The sequence below is a fragment of the Balaenoptera musculus genome, chromosome 3 (genome assembly GCF_009873245.2).
Source record: "Balaenoptera musculus isolate JJ_BM4_2016_0621 chromosome 3, mBalMus1.pri.v3, whole genome shotgun sequence".
NCBI lineage: Eukaryota > Metazoa > Chordata > Mammalia > Artiodactyla > Balaenopteridae > Balaenoptera > Balaenoptera musculus.
Genome location: NC_045787.1, coordinates 89503892 through 89519164, shown reverse-complemented (window position 1 = coordinate 89519164; position 15273 = coordinate 89503892). Strand labels below are relative to the sequence as shown.

Below are 15273 nucleotides of genomic sequence, written 5' to 3'. Positions count from 1 at the left end.
CTTCTCTTTTTTCATTTATGATTTTATAGATTTGGGCCCTCTCCCTTTTTTTCTTCATGAGTCTGGCTAAAGGTTTTTCAATTCTGTTTATCTTTTCAAAAAACCAGCTTTTAGTTTCACTGATCTTTTCTATTGTACCTTTAGTCTCTAATTCATTTATTTCTCCTCTGATCTTTGCTCTTTATTCCCATCTACTCCAAGTCTTGGGGTTAGTGCCAGACTACTGGCAAGCAGAGCTGTGTCCTGGAGACTGGTTGCAGGGCCCAGGGATCCCAGAGTTGGTGTTAGGTCGCTGGTGGTGGTGGGGAGGGGGCAGTTCCTGACATAGTTAGGTATGGTGTCTGGGGTGTCCTGAAGCTTGTGTTGGCCTACTGGTGGGAAGAGCTAGGATCCAGCTGGACTCAAGGCAGGTTGAACCCACAGGCTGTGGGATTGTGGTTTTGTGGTTTTGTGGTTTTTCTTGCCTCTGATGTCTGCCCCCTGGTGGGTGAGGCTGGTCCAGAGGCTACCGCAGGCTTCTGGAGGGTAGGGCTGAGGCCCAGGAAACTCTGGGGCTGGTGCTTGCCCACTGGTGGGTGGAGCTGTGTCCTGGGTCCTCTGGTGGGTTGGGCTCTGTCTAGAGGCAGCTGTGGACTCAGGAGTTCTGTAGGCAGCCTGTCTGCTGACAGGTAGGGCTGCGTCCCCACCCATTTAGTTGCTGGGCCTGAGGCATCATAGCACTGATGCCTGCAGGCTGTTGGGTGGGGCCAGTTCTTGGCTCTAAAGAGCTAGAAGAAGGATTTCAGAATGGCACCCAGGAGATTGGTTCAAGATGGCGGAGTAGAAGGATGTGCGCTCACTCCCTCCTGTGAGAGCACCAAAATCACAACTAACTGCAGAACAGTCATCAGCAGGAAGACACTGGAACTCACCAAAAAAGATACCCCACATCCAAAGACAAAGGAGAAGCCACAGTGAGATGGTAGGAAGGGCACAATCACAATAAAATCACATTCCATAACCACTGGGTGCGTAACTCACAAACTGGAGAAAAATTATACCACAGAAGTCCACCCAATGGAGTGAAGGTTCTGAGCCTCACGTCAGGCTTTCAAACCTGGGGGTATGGCAACGGGAGGACAAATTCCCAGAGAATCAGACTTTGAAGGCTAGTGGGATTTCATTGCATGACTTCGACAGGACTGGGGGAAACAGAGACTCCACACTTGGAGGGCACACACAAAGTAGTGTGCACATCAGGGCCTAAGGGGAAGGAGCAGTGACCCCATAGAAGACTGAACCACACCTACCTGCTAGTGTTGGAGGGTCTCCTGCAGAGGTGGGGGGGGCAGCTGTGGCTCACTGTGGGGAAAAGGGCACTGGCAGCAAAAGTTCTGGGAAGTACTCCTTTGCATGAGCCCTCCCAGAGTCTACCTTTAGCCCCACCAAAGAGCCTGTAGGCAACAGTGCTGGCTCACCTCAGGCCAAACAACCAACAAGGAGGGAACTCAGCCCCACCCATCAGCAGACAAGCAGATTAAAGTTTTACTGAGCTCTGCCCACCAGAGAAACAGTCAGCTCTACCCACCACCAGTCCCTCCCATCAGGAAGCTTGCACAAGACTCTTAGATAGCCTCATCCACCAGAGGGCAGACAGCAGAAGCAAGAAGAACTACAAACCTGCAGCCTGTGGAACGAAAACCACATTCACAGAAAGACAAAATGAAAAGGCAGGGGACTATGTACCAGATGAAGGAACAAGATAAAAACCCAGAAAAACAACTAAATGGAGTAGAGATAGGCAACCTTCCAGAAAAAGAATTCAGAATAATGATAGTGAAGATGATCCAGGACCTCGGAAAAAGAATGGAGGCAAAGATCAAGAAGATGAAAGAAATGTTTAACAAAATGTTTAACCTAGAAGAATTAAAGAACAAAGAAACAGAGATGAACAATATAATAACTGAAATGAAAAATACACTAGAAGGAATCAATAGCAGAATAAGTGAGGCAGAAGAATGGATAAGTGACCTGGAAGACAGAATGGTGTAATTCACTGCCGCTGAACAGAATAAAGAAAAAAGAATGAAAAGAAATGAAGACACACTAAGAGACCTCTGGGACAACATTAAATGCACCAACATTCGCATTATAGAAATCCCAGAAGGAGAAGAGAGAGAGAAAGGACCCGAGAAAATATTAGAAGAGATTATAGTCGAAAACTTCCCTAACGTGGGAAAGGAAATAGCCACCCAAGTCCAGGAAGCACAGAGAGTCCCAGGCAGGAAAACCCCAAGGAGAAACATGCTGAGAAACATAGTAATCAAACTGACAAAAATTAAAGACAAAGGAAAATTATTAAAAGCAACAAAGGAAAAAGGACAAATAATATACAAGGGAAGTCCCATAAGGTTAACAACTGATTTCTCAGCAGAAACTCTACAAGCCAGAAGGGAGTGACACCATATATTTAAAGTGATGAAAGGGAAGCGCCTACAACCAAGGTTACTCAACCCAGCGAGGATCTCGTTCAGATTCAACAGAGAAATCAAAAGCTTTACAGACAAGCGAAAGCTAAGATAATTCAGCACCACCAAACCAGCTTTACAAGAAATGCTAAAGGAACTTCTCTAAGTGGGAAACACAAGAGAAGAAAAGGACCCACAGACACAAACCCAAAACAATTAAGAAAATGGTAATAGGAACATATATATTGATAATTACCTTAAATGTGAATGGATTAAATGCTCCAACCAAAAGCCACAGGCTCACTGAATGGATACAAAAACAAGACCCATATATACGCTGTCTACAAGAGACCCACTTCAGACCTAGGGACACATACAGACTGAAAGTGAGGGGATGGAGGAAGATACTCAATGAAAATGGACATCAAAAGAAAGCTGGAGTAGCAATACTCATATCAGATAAAATAGACTTTAAAATAAAGACTGTTACAAGAGACAAGGAAGGACACTACATAATGATCAAGGCATCAATCCAAGAAGAAGATATAACAAGTGTAAATATATATGCATCCAACATAGGAGTACCTCAATACATAAGGCAAATGCTAACAGCTATAAAAGAGGAAATCAACAGTAACACAATAATAGTGGGGGGACTTTAACACCTCACTTACACCAATGGACAGATCACCCAGACATAAAATTAATAAGGAAACAAAGCTTTAAATGACACAATAGACCATATAGATTGAATTGATATTTATAGGACATTCCATCCAAAAACAGCAGATTACACTTTCTTCTCAAGTGCACAAGGACCATTCTCCAGGATAGATCATATCTTGGGTCACAAATCAAGCCTTGGTACATTTATGAAAATTGAAATCATATCAAGCATCTTTTCTGACCACAACACTATGAGATTAAAAATCGATTACAGGGAAAAAAATGTTAAAAACACAAACACATGGAGGCTAAACAATATGGTACTAAATAACCAAGAGATCACTAAAGAAATCAAAGAGGAAGTCAAAAAATATCTAGAGACATATGACAACGAAAACACGATGATCCAAAACCTATGGGACACAGCAAATGCACTTCTAAGAGGGAAGTTTATAGCAATATAATCCTACCTAAGGAGACAAGAAACATCTCAAGTAAACAATCTAACCTTACACCTAAAGGAACTAGAGAAGGAAGAACAAAGAAAACCCAAACTTAGTAGAAGGAAAGAAATCATAAACATCAGAGGAGAAATAAATGAAGTAGAAACAAGGAAACAATAGCAAGTATCAATAAAACTAAAAGCTGGTTCTTTGAGAAGATAAACAAAATTGATAAGCCTTTAGCCAGACTCATCAAGAAAAAGAGGGAGAGGACTCAAATCAATAAAATTAGAAATGAAAAAGGAGAAGTTACAACAGACACTGCAGAAATACAAACCATCCTAAGAGACTACTACAAGCAACTCTATGCCAATAAAATGGACAACCTGAAAGAAATGGACAAATTCTTAGAAAGGTATAACCTCCCAAGACTGAACCAGGAAGAAATAGAAAATATGAACAGACCAATCACAAGTAATGAAATTGAAACTGTGATTAAAAATCTTCCAACAAACAAAAGTCCAGGACCAGATGGCTTCACAGGTGAATTCTATCAAACATTTAGAGAAGAGCTGACACCCGTCCTTCTCAAACTCTTCCAGAAAATTGCAGAGGAAGGAACACTCCCTAACTCATTCTACAAGGCCACCATCACCCTGATACCAAAACCAGAAAAAGATACCAGAAAAAAAAGAAAATTACAGACCAATATCACTGCTGAACATAGATGCAAAAATCCTCAACAAAATACTAGCAAACAGAATCCAACAACACATTAAAAGGATCATACACCACGATCAAGTGGGATTTATCCCAGGGATGCAAGGATTCTTCACTATAATCAAATCAATCAATGTGATACACCGTATTAACAAACTGAAGAGTAAAATCCATATGATCATCTCAATAGATGCAGAAAAAGCCTTTGACAATATTCAACACCCATTTATGATAAAAACTCTCCAGAAAGTGGGCATAGAGGGAACCTACCTCAACATAATAAAGGCCATGTATGACAAACCCACAGCCAACATCATTCTCAATGGTGAAAACCTGAAAGCATTTCCTCTAAGATCAAGAATAAGACAAGGATGTCCACTCTCACCACTATTGTTCAACATAGTTTTGGAAGTCCTAGCCACAGCAATCAGAGAAGAAAAAGAAATAAAAGGAATACAAATTAGAAAAGAAGAAGTAAAATTGTCACTGTTTGCAGATGACATGATACTATACATAGATAATCCTAAAGGTGCCACCAGAAAACTGCTAGAGCTAATCAATGAATTTGGTAAAGTTGCAGGATACAAAATGAATGCACAGAAATCTCTTTCATTCCTATACACTAACAATGAAAAATCAGAAATAGAAATTAAAGAAACACTCCCATTTACCACTGAAACAAAAAGAATAAAATACCTGGGAATAAACCTACCTAAGGAGGTAAAAACCTGTACTCAGAAAACTATAAGATGCTGATGAAAGAAATCAAAGATGACACAAACAGATGGAGAGATATACCATGTCTTGGATTGGAAGAATCAATATTGTGAAAATGACTATACTACCCAAAGCAATCTACAGATTCCGTGCAATCCCTATCAAATTACCAATGGCATTTTTTTTTTACTGAGCTAGAACAAAAAATCTTAAGATATTTATGGAGACACAAAAGACTCCGAATAGCCAAAGCAATCTTGAGGAAAAAAAATGGAGCTGGAGGAATCAGGCTCCCTGACTTCAGACTATACCACAAAGCTACAGTAATCAAGATAATATGGCACTGGCACAAAAACAGAAATATAGATCAATGGAAAAGGATAGAAAGTCCAGAGATAAACCCACACACCTATGGTCAACTAATATATGACAAAGGAGGCAAGGATATACAATGGAGAAAAGACAGCCTCTTCAATAAGTGGTGCTGGGAAAACTGGACAGCTACACGTAAAAGAATGAAATTAGAACACTCCCTAACACCATACACAAAAATAAACTCAAAATGGATTAAAGACCTAAATGTAAGACCAGGCACTATAAAACTCTTAGAGGTAAACATAGGAAGAACACTCTTTGACATAAATCACAGCAAGATCTTTTTGAACCACCTCCTAGAGTAATTGAAATAAAAACAAAAATAGGGAACATTTTTTGTTCCTAACATTTTCCCTTGTCTTTGAAAAACAACAACCTGTTGCTGAGGATAAGCAAAAATAAACAAATGGAACCTAATGAAACTTAAAAGCTTTTGCACAGCAAAGGGAACTATAAACAAGATGAAAAGACAACCCTTAGAATGGGAGAAAATATTTGCAACCGAGTCAATGGACAAAGGATTAATCTCCAAAATATATAAACAGCTCATGCAGCTCCATATTAAAAAAACAGCCTAATCAAAAAATGGGCAGAAGACCTAAACAGACATTTCTCCAAAGAAGACATACAGATGGCTAAGAGGCACATGAAAAGCTGTTCCACATCACTAATTGTTAGAGAAATGCAAATCAAAACCACAATGAGGTATCACCTCACACCAGTCAGAATGGCCAGCATCAAAAAATCTGCAAACAGTAAATGCTAGAGAGGGTGTGGAGAAAAGGGAACCCTCTTGCACTGTTGGTTGGAATGTAAATTGATACAGCCACTATGGAGAACAGTATGGAGCTTCCTTAAAAAACTAAAAATAGAACTACCATATGACCCAGCAATCCCACTACTGGGCATATACCCTGAGAAAACCATAATTCAAAATGAGTCATGTAGCACAATGTTCACTGCAGCTCTATTTACAATAGCCAGGACATGGAAGCAACCTAAGTGTCCATCGACAGATGAATGGATAAAGAAGATGTGGCACATATATACCATGGAATATTACTCAGCCATAAAAAGAAAAGAAATTGAGTTATTTGTAGTGAGGTGGATGGACCTAGAGTCTGTCATACAGAGTGAAGTAAGTCAGAAAGAGAAAAACAAATACCATATGCTTAACATATTTATATGGAATCTAAAAAAAAAAAGTTTCTGAAGAACCTAGGGGCAGGATAGGAATAAAGACACAGATGTGGAGAGTGGACTTTAGGATATGGAGAGGGGAAAGGGTGGGCTTGGACGAGGTGAGTGAGAGTGGCATGGACATGTATACACAACCAAGTGTAGAATGGATGGTTAGTGGGAAGCAGCCACATAGAACAGGGAGATCAGCTCGGTGCTTTGTGACCACCTAGAGGGGTGGGATAGGGAGGGTGGGAGGGAGATGCAAGAGGGAGGAGGTATGGGGATATAGGTATATGAATAGCTGATTCACTTTTTTATAAAGCAGAAACTAACACACCATTGTAAAGTAATTATACTACAGTAAAGATGTTAAAAAAAATAATTGCTCTATGATTTCCAGTATCCATTATTATCTTATTGCAGTCTGCTAAGACTTGATATTATGATACTTAAAAAAAAAAAACTTATCTTAGAAAAATTTCATTAAACCCCCCACTTTGTATTCTGTTTTCTTTCTTTTTACCTTCTCATATATGAACTCCACAATATAATATTATACTTTATTTAAATAATAACTTGTCTTTGAAAAACAACAACCTGTTGCTGAGAATAAGTCCCTGTTGAGTACAGTTGAGAGATGAGAGCTCCCTTCTTTCACCCAGCCTTGACTTGTAGGATGGAGGCTCTCTCATTGACACAGAATCCTGAGAATATTGGGCATCTGATTCTCCTTTCAACTCGTGCAGTCGTGGTTACATACCAGGAGAGGCAAGCCAAAATGACAGGCTACTTCCCCCACCAACACCAAGCACTTAGCTCCTAGAGTGAGAGTGTCATTGAGAGAGAGACTTGACATTGTCCCCACCCCCAAGCTCCAGATCCTTGGCTCAGAAATGTCTCTGAGTGGAGAAGCAGGTCATAAAATAGACAACTCCTAACATTTTCCCTAAGAAACTGACTTCATTTGCAACAGAGCATGGAGAGGTTCAAACCTAAAGGAAGAACAGTGAAAGTTGTGATGAAAGGCAATGGAGAGGAGATTCAAAATACAGGATAAACTGTAGGCTGACTGGTTTTCAGGAGAGAACCAGGAACTGAGACAGCTCCTTCCCCCACCCTGTTTAAATTTTGTCACAAATTATATCTTTACACTTTGTTGTCATTAACATAGGTTCATAATTACTAATTTATGCATTTTTCTTTTAAGTCATGTAGAAAATTTAAAAAGGTGTTACAAACCAAAAAATATATATTAGTACTGGCTTTTAAATTTATCTGTGTAGTCACCTTTGCCAATGTTCTTTATTTCCTCATATGGCTCTCAGTTATTGTCTAGTGTTCTTTCATTTCATACTGAAAACTTCCTTTAGCATTTCTTGTAAGTCTGGTCTACAAGCAAAGAACTCTCAGTTTTTAAAATCTGGGGATGTCTTAATTTCTCTGTCATTTTTGAAGGATAGTTTCACCTGATATAGAATTCTTGCTTGACAGCATTTTTTTTTTAAGAAAGAATTTTAAATATGTCATCTCACTGCCTGTTAGCCTCCATGGTTTCTGATGAGAAATTCACTGTTAATCTCATTGAAAATCCCTTATACATGATCAGTCACTTGTGGCTTTCAACATTTCTGTTTGTCTTTCATTTGATTTTAATATGTCATAGTGTTGCTCTCTGCATTTATCCTGCTTGGAGTTTGCTGAGATTTTTTGTATGTGTAGATTCATATGTTTCTTCAAATTTGGGAGATTTTCAGCCATTATTTCTTCAAATATATACTTTTCCCCTTTTCTTTCTTTCTTCCTTGTAGTACTTCCATAAAGCATATGTAGATTTGCTTAATGGTGTCCTGCAAGTCCCTCAGATCCTGTTCCCTTTTCTTCATTTTTTTTTTTTTTCCTTCTGGTCCTAAGACTGGATAATTTCAGTTGTCTTATTTTCAGGTTCACAGAGCCTTTGTACCTGCTCAAACCTGCTGTTGAATACCTCTGAAATATTTTTATTTTATTTTAGCTATTGTACTTTTTATCTCCAGTTTCTAGTTGGCTCCTTTTGTAAAATTTCTGTCTCTTTATTGATATTCTTATTTTGCTCATATATCACTTTTAAGATTTCCTTTAGTTCTTTGTCCATGGTTTTCTTCAGCATCTTGAGTATATTTAACACAGTTGATTTAAGTCCTTATCTAGTAAGTCTAATGTTTGGGCTTCCTCAGGGCCAGATCTGTCAACTTATTGTTTTCCTTTGAAGGGGCCATACTTCACTGTTTCTTTGTATGTCTTGTGAGGTTTTTTGTTGTTGTTGTTCAAAATTAGGCATTTTGAATATTTGCATGTGTTAATGCCGGAAATCAAATTCTCTCTTTTCCCCAGGATTTTCTGTTGTTAATCATTGAAGGCTGCAGCCATCCAATTGTTTGGTGACACTTCCAAACTACTTGTGCAAAGACTATATTTCTTGTCATGTATGGACACTAGAGTCTGTTCATTATTTCAGTTGTCAGTCAGTGACCTGAGAGAGATTTCTTTACTGGAGCCAGGCTGATGAAAATAAATACTACTCTCTCATTCTTTGCAGCTTGGCTCTGAGCTTGATTACTCCTTCATCACTATGCCAGGCTGCTTAGAACTTTGTGTTAGCCTTTATCTACTGGTTGAGTAGAGCCCAGAACATACAGGTCTGTCAGAGGTATAAGCCTATGGTTCTCTCAGGTCTTTTCTGATCATGTGTCTGGTTCTGAGTACTACTCCTACCTCAGTAAATGAGGTGGTCCTTCTGAGCATTTGCCTTTCCTTCTGCTCAGAATTCTTTCCAAAGATATTCATAAGGCTCACCCTCTTACTTCATCCTGGTCTCTGTTCATATATCTCTTCAGAGATGATTTCCCTAACACAGAAGTCCCCTCTGGTCAATCTCTATCACTTTACCCTGCCTTGCATTTCATGATAGTACTTATCACTTTTTAACATATTATATAACCATTCTTTCTTGCCTTCTTCATCTACTTTAATGTGAACTTGATAAAAGCAAATATTTTTACTTTTTACCCACTGCAGTATCCCCAATGCCTAGAATAGTGCCCAATATGTAAGGATCCCTCAATAATTACTTATTAAATGAACAAATTAATAGTTGGAAAAACATCACTAATTAATAAGTTTAATTTCTCTCAATTATCCACATAACTTATTTATTTTTGCCAAGACATGGTAGAAAAACGAGAACTAAGAAGTTGTTTTTTAATTTTATTTTACTTAAAGAATTTTTAAGAAAATGAAATTCTTGAAAAATTGAGCTTCAATATTAGAAACTTTTTAAAATAAATAACATTTAAGATACACAGTTTTTCATGCAGTTTTATTATCTTTAATACAGTCAATTGTTCAAGATATAACAAGATTATTTCATGTTTACATCTTTGTAAGAATTCTTCCTATAACATAATATACATACATATATATTTTATCACATTACATGTCATGAAGAGAACTGTTACATTCATAATCTGGGGTCATAACCACATGTCTGTCGCATGTAATGTTTTATTTTTCTTTAATCCTACTTTAAACCAACTCTCTCTATGATTTTTTTAACTTATCCTTGTTCTAAGTACTAATACTTCTGAAATCACAACTTTGATTGTCAGCTATAGTTTTTAAATATATAATAAGTTAAGTATGTGATTATTGAAACCAAAACCTTGTCTATGTATGCTCAAATCAGGCCTAGTACCCTCAGTGCAACAGCATTTGGAACAGAGTGATGGAAAATAGGGCAATGGATTATGGCATCAAACGAACATCAGTGCATCAGTGAAGGTCTCTGAGGCTTGATTTATTTGTTTGAAAAATTAGAGGCTGAAATGGATGGTCTCTAAGTTCTTGTCCTTCTCACAGTCTTTCTTCTAAGAGTGATGACTAGATCTAGAAAGACTACTCAGGAAAGACCAAAGCTTGTTTCCTGGCACCCCAACTCATACATGAATAAGTAAATGACTCCACTGGGCTTTTTCTGAACCCTTACATCCTAGACAATGAGAAAATAGGGGCTTCATTATGTAATTCCAACCATATCACATAAGTAATAGTACATTTGCACATGTAATATGAAACAAAAATACAAAGCAATTAACTACTGTTCCTACAATATACCTCATTTCTCTGGAAATGTTCTTATACTCTTTGAGGGGTTGAATTATCTGGATGAATATCTTTCATTTTTCCTTCCATGTAGGGACCACCTGATTTTCTTAAAATGTTCTCAACTAGAACTTTCCTGAGGACCATATCCAGATCAAGCAGCCAACAAAGAGCATTTCACATGCGTCAGAAAATTTGCTAAATGCTGTCTGGACACAGACACTCTTTCTAAGGCTTATGCTGTACTAGGGGAGACCTGGTCATCCACAAGCATCTCACAATCATTGCAAAGTTTTTCATAGAAAAAAATAGTATTGATACCACACATTTGTACACCCTTTCTATTTTATATGCTATGTAAACTGATTCACTATTTGATATATATACCTTTTTATTTTTACAAATGAGAACTAATTTTCAGAACAATTCTTTGGTGAGGAGCAGCTATTATTAACTCCTTTTGTAATATAAGATTTATAAAAGAATACTGAAAGATCCAAGATAACTTTGGGGAAACTTGGTTTTCATTGGTGTCCTTATGCCCTATGGGCATAATTACCATTTATTTCTGGAACAATGATAAAGTATGAAATGCAAAAATATATTGATAGGGAAAATAGGAGGAAACATTTGAAGTAAAATTGTCCTAGGCATTCTGGTTACCTGGTTATATGGCTGCCGTCTAGGAAAAGATGAGCAAGTGGAATTTGCAGCTTTCATCGATCCCTAGTTTCCTGATCAATTAGTTGAGCCATTTTAGTTAACCAGTTTTAGAAACTTAATTCAAACTACCTTATGCAAATAATAAGAATAGAGTAATTTATTGAATCACATAATAGAGAAACCCATGAGTAGAGCTGGTCAGACAGGTTAAGTTCTGGCATTCAAATATTATTTTCAGGATTTTCTCTCTCTTTCTCTCTTTCTCTCTCTCTCTCTCACACACACACACACACATACACACACACACACACACACACACACATTCACTCACTTTCACAGGTAGGCCATCTCCCCATAGTTGCCAATAGTAGCTGAAGATTGCATAATCCTTTAATCTTTAACAAGGCCATCAGAAAAATAATTTATCTTTCCTAATACATAGATACATGTATAGATAAAATTCCTGGAATTTTGTTGTTTGGATCAACAGAGAATCTGTGCAACAGAGAGCATAGTATAATCCCTTGAACGAAGGAGATAGTGGGTATTATCTATCTCCACCTCAACCACATGCACTGAAGCTACATGAGGGAAACATCCTCCAAAAAACACCAGAAGAAGAGGGATATGTGTGCTGTGAGGTAAGGTGAGATAAGATAAAACAGCAAAATCTCCACTAGGCTTGTGTTCCGCCAGCCACTAAGGGTTAACATAATGTCCTCAAGCAGTTATAACTCCAAAGGGGGATCCCAAACCTCAGAAAGTGTTGAGTGGACCATAGAAAATTACAGAGACTATAGCACTATGGTCTATAATTTAGGATTTTTATCTTCACACTTTTGAACTTGTTCCTCAAAAAGAGCAGTTTCATTCTGTAACTGTCCAGAGGACTCTGTGGGTCCTGCTGTGAGCTGCGCTAGAAATGGTGCTAAGAGAGCAGGGACCAGGTACCAAGAGAAGGACGAGGGAGGCTAGTGCCCCCAAAGATAGGATAGGCTGCTGCTGCCCTAGAGTTTTGATAATGGAACTCCCTGCCAGTGAAAGTCATTTCAGAGAAGAGCCCTTGCAGATGGGAGCAGGTGTTGGAAGCCTGTGTCAGGAGCTACTGCCAAGAGCAACTGCCAAAGTTGCTGCTGGGAAGCCACTTTGGGAGCAGAAGGAAAAACTGTCAAAAATCTTAGCCACCTTTTTTTTTCCCCATCTAAACTGATGTTTAGTTTTAAATTCTTCACTCAGGGGGGCAAACCCCACAGCAACAACCAAACATTTCTTGACAGCCAGAGTATGTTTATTTCACAGGTGATCTACAGGCGCCATGTTGTGTGCACCTGGGGAATTACTACCTGCTTTTGGATAATAAGATACAAGATACTAGTAGCTGACCTTTGATCTCAGAACTGCTAAACATTCTTTTGAAGAGTTGATTTTTTAAAGTTCTTCTTTATCTTTTATTTAGCCATCTTTATCATACCACTGTAAGTAAACACAAGGGTCTAGCGTGAGGGTAAGATCATTGTTCTTTCTAAATACCATGTATTTATATCAATATCTAATTGATATATAAACACAGATCTCAGAAGACTATATATTTCTATGTATTCCACTCCACAGTAAAGAATCAAATTCATTCCCTTCATCACTCACTCAGTTAATATTTATGTACCCCCTCTCAGCAAAAGATGAAATAAAAATGTAAACTTCATATTTCTGACGTGATTGCCATCTAGTAGAGGAAAGAAGTATGTAAATAAATGTTTAGAAAACAACTGTAACAGGAATACTTGCAAATTGTTGTCTGGAGAAGCTCAAGGGAAAAAGCTGCCTTTGCCCAAAGAACTTGGGTAAAGCTTTACTGAAGATGACACATTTCATCTGATCTAAATGAATGGAAGGCCTAGCAATTCTAACAGGAATGCAAACCTACTGCAGAACTGGGAACCGCATTTCATATTTTAAAGTGTCACCTAGGAAAAGAGGGTTGTGTATATTACAATTTAAATGAAGAAATAAGGTAATTAGGTCTCAGAAGTGTACAGGCTAAATGCCAGATGAATGTTTTGGAAAATATATTTAGTGGACTAAAGGAATATTTCAAATGCTTAATATGTACTTCATAAATATGTACAGTTTCCTCCCAAAGTTTGATATGGTCTATTCCTAGATGATGTGAATTAAAATTAACAGATATAACTGATTTTATCTTTTACTTTTCTAGCCTCTGTTCCTTCTCACTCACTATAATTTTCCTAGCTTTCTTCTCCTGAAGTTCATAGCAAGCAGGAGAAACAAGGTCCCATTGCCTGATTGTTACCATTTACGAAACTATTACTTAGTAAATAACAGATTCTCAGCATTTGCTGAAAGTTATTATGTCATAGGCACTATACTATGTAATTTACAGATATTAAATTATTTAATTCTCTTTAATATACTGTAAGTAACATAGAATTGAGCCCATTTTTTAGTAAAGAGACTGAAGTTCAGTGACTTTAACCAAGTATCACATAGCTAGTGGGTGGTGATGTTACCACCCTAGCCAGGCTCTCTAGTTTCTGGTGATTTCAACACTAAGGGAATTGGAAAATGTAGTGTAAATTTCTTTAAGAATAGTTGTTTTGCCTTTCTGTGCAAGCACTCATCGTGGTGCCACCAGACGCACCCTCAGCATTCAGAACGATGCCAGCGAGTTCATGGACCTGTGCATGCCGCGGAAATGCTCGGCCAGCTACCGCATCATCGATGCCAAGTACCACGCGCCATCCAGATGAACGTGGCCGAGGCTGACACGGTGACAGGCACGTTCAACGGCGAGTTTAAAACCTACGCTATCTGCGGGGCCATTCACAGCATGGGTGAGTCAGATGATTCCATTCTCCGACTGGCCAAGGCTTACGGCATCGTCTCAAAGAACTTCTGACTGGAGAGGATCACAGATGTGGAGTATTTGCCCTAAATAAATAGTGAACACCCACAAAACAAAACAACAAAACAAAACAAAGAATATTTGTTTCAAGATGACTATTTTAGTACTTTCTTAGCTCAAGAAGAATAATTTTGTCCTCCCAAATATTTTTCCCAAGTCATAAAATGCCTTAATATCATGATAAGTTTCATGCTTATTTTTCCCCAAACATCTAAAGACACGACTAAAACTAATGTCATGCAGAAATATTTTAGTGCATCACAAATCAACATAGATCCCAGATAACCAAATACTAACTCATCCTCCAGTAGATCAGCTGTATTCCTGAATATGGAAGCCAGGACATCTTTGTTGTTTATAAGCTTTTTCAACTGCTTTTTAATTTCTTCTACATGATCTCCAAACTCAAAATTTTGTAAACCCTAAGTGATCTTTTCAAAACACTGAAGAAACTATGGAGACATAACCCCACCTCACTCCTAAGTGCTTTTATTAACATGCAATAAAATTAAACACCCTGTGAACTCGTTTGTATGTGGAATCTTTAAAAAGCCCCAAACTCACGGAACAGATCAGATTTGTGGTTACCAGAGGTGGGGATTGGAGGGAGGGGGGAACTGGATGAAGGTGGTAAAAAATGCAATCTTCCAGTTTGTAAGATAAACAAGTACTAGTGATGTAATGTACAACATGATGACTATAGGTAACACTGCTGTAGGGTATACTTGAAAGTTAAGAGAGTAGATCCATAGGTTTTTAATCACAAGGAAAAAACAGTTTTTTCTTTTTCTTTTATTTTTTTGTATCTATATGAGATGACAGATGTTAACTAAACTTATTGTGGTAATCATTTCACAATATATGTAAGTCAAATCATTATGCTGTACATCTTAAACTTATACAGTGCAGTATGTAAATTATATCTCAAGAAAGGTGAAAAAAAGAATTAAATGCAGTTTTTATCAAGTCATTAATACGTAAAGAGTTGGTGGGAGATCTG

The 15273-nt window shown here is 37.9% G+C and overlaps 1 pseudogene; it reads left to right on the top strand.

The window, feature by feature from the left end:
- The first annotated feature begins 11935 nt into the window (after positions 1-11935).
- Positions 11936-14309, top strand: LOC118892510 (annotated as a pseudogene).
- The last annotated feature ends 964 nt before the right edge of the window (positions 14310-15273 follow it).